This window comes from Vicia villosa, linkage group LG4, assembly GCF_029867415.1.
Source record: "Vicia villosa cultivar HV-30 ecotype Madison, WI linkage group LG4, Vvil1.0, whole genome shotgun sequence".
Lineage (NCBI taxonomy): Eukaryota > Viridiplantae > Streptophyta > Magnoliopsida > Fabales > Fabaceae > Vicia > Vicia villosa.
Window position 1 is genome coordinate 99,980,831 of NC_081183.1, and position 2,411 is coordinate 99,983,241.

Here is a 2,411-nt window from a genome sequence, read left to right on the forward strand (position 1 = left end):
TGGACAATGCATATTGTTCCCTTTATCTACACCCGCCCAAGGTTTCCAATGGGATAGACAAGTTTAGGGAACCAAAGACCTGGTTTTCGGGGGTAATTAAGGACATCCAACCAACTGGTTGGAGGAATGAATTCGATGATGATGTCTGAGTCTCAGCTATGGAAAAATATTCCGGCCTATATGGCTGAAAATAAGCTAAAAGCGGCCTTGGAGGCCAAAGTAAAATAAACATTTGTCAAATCCAAACGTGACGAAGGAGAAATAATAGGTCCTGGCAAGGACTTCGATCCTGAGCCACTCGATAAGGGTCAAGATTAGCTACAAGACCAGAGGCTCGATGCCATTTATGATGATGAGCCTTTAGGTTTCGAAAAGGATCCGCTGGCGAATAATACCAAAATGCTAGCGCAAGATGTTAGAACAAGATTTGTTCTGATCAATTATCTTAGTTTTGATGATAACAATAATATGAATTTTGCTTAAGATAATATGGTACTCTAATCCAATGCAATTTCCTTTTCAGGAAATATATAAAGAGTATGCATAATTCAGCGCTCAGAAGATGTGTCTCAAAGGGTTCAGCATGCAACATCAGAACATGGTCTGGCAAGACATCAGAAGATGGTCGAAACAGAATCAGAACATGGGTCTATGAAAGCATCAGAAGAACATGAGATCAGAAGCACTGAAGCTCAGAAGATGGTATCACGCAACAGAAGCACTTCAAGGTCAGAAGATCAGAAGATGCTATGCACCAAGCTGTTTGACTCTGATGATATTCAAACGTTGTATTCACAAACATCAGATCAGAAGGAAGTACAAGTGGCAGGCTACGCTGACTGACAAAAGGAACGTTAAAGCTATTAAAGGCAACGTCAGTAGACACAGCGTGAACAAGGCTCGAGGTAGTTGACAAAAGCGTATAACATTAAATGCAATGTTGTACGGAACACGCAAAGCATTAAATGCACTCAACGGTCATCTTCTCAACGCCTATAAATATGAAGTTCTGATGAGAAGCAAAGTTAACAACAACCACGATTCAAAAGCTCATATTAACTTGCTGAAACTCTGTTCAAATCAAAGCTCAGAATCTTCATCTTCATCAAAGCTCACTACATTGCTGTTGTAATATTTTAGTGAGATTAAGCTTAAACGATAAGAGAAATATCACAGTTTGTGATTATAGCTTTTAAGAAGCAATTGTAATACTCTTGAATTGATTACATTAAGTTGTAAGTAACTAGAGTGATCGTGTGGATCAGAATACTCTAGGAAGTCTTAGAGGTTATCTAAGCAGGTTGTAACTAGAGTGATCGTGTGGATCAGTATACTCTAGAAAGTCTTAGAGGGTATCTAAGCAGTTGTTCCTGGAGTGATCAGTGTGTGATCAGAAGACTCTGGAAGACTTAGTTGCTGACTAAGTGGAAAACCATTGTAATCCGTGCGATTAGTGGATTAAATCCTCAGTTGAGGTAAATCATCTCTGCGGGGGTGGACTGGAGTAGTTTAGTTAACAACGAACCAGGATAAAAATAACTGTGCATTTTATTTTTATCGTCCAAGTTTTTAAAGTCACACTTATTCAAACCCCCCCTTTCTAAGTGTTTTTCTATCCTTCAATTGGCATCAGAGCGCCGGTTCTAAGGTGCAAGCACTTAACCGTGTTTAGAAAAGATTCAGGAAGAGAAAAACGCTTCAGTAAAAGATGGCTGATGGAACTGAAAAATCTACATCTACATCTGGCTCTGCTGAGCAACACAACGGTAACAATGGTTATACTAGACCGCCGGTATTTGATGGTGAAAACTTTGAATACTGGAAAGATAAACTGGAAAGTTACTTTCTTGGTCTAGAAGGTGATCTATGGGATCTTCTGATGGATGGTTACAAACATCCAGTAAATGCCAATGGCGTAAAGCTGACAAGGCAAGAAATGAGTGATGATCAAAAGAAGCTTTTCAGGAATCATCATAAATGCAGAACTGTTTTGCTGAATGCTATCTCTCATGCTGAGTATGAGAAAATATCAAACAGGGAAACGGCCTATGATATATATGAGTCCTTGAAAATGACTCATGAAGGAAATGCTCAAGTCAAGGAGACTAAAGCTCTTGCTTTAATCCAGAAGTATGAAGCCTTCAAGATGGAGGATGATGAAGACATTGAAAAGATGTTTTCAAGATTTCAAACTCTTACTGCTGGATTGAGAGTTCTTGACAAAGGATACACCAAGGCTGATCATGTAAAGAAGATCATCAGAAGCTTACCCAGAAGATGGGGTCCTATGGTGACTGCATTCAAGATTGCAAAGAATCTGAATGAAGTTTCTCTGGAAGAGCTGATTAGTGCCTTGAGAAGTCATGAAATAGAGCTGGATGCAAATGAGCCTCAAAAGAAAGGTAAGTCTA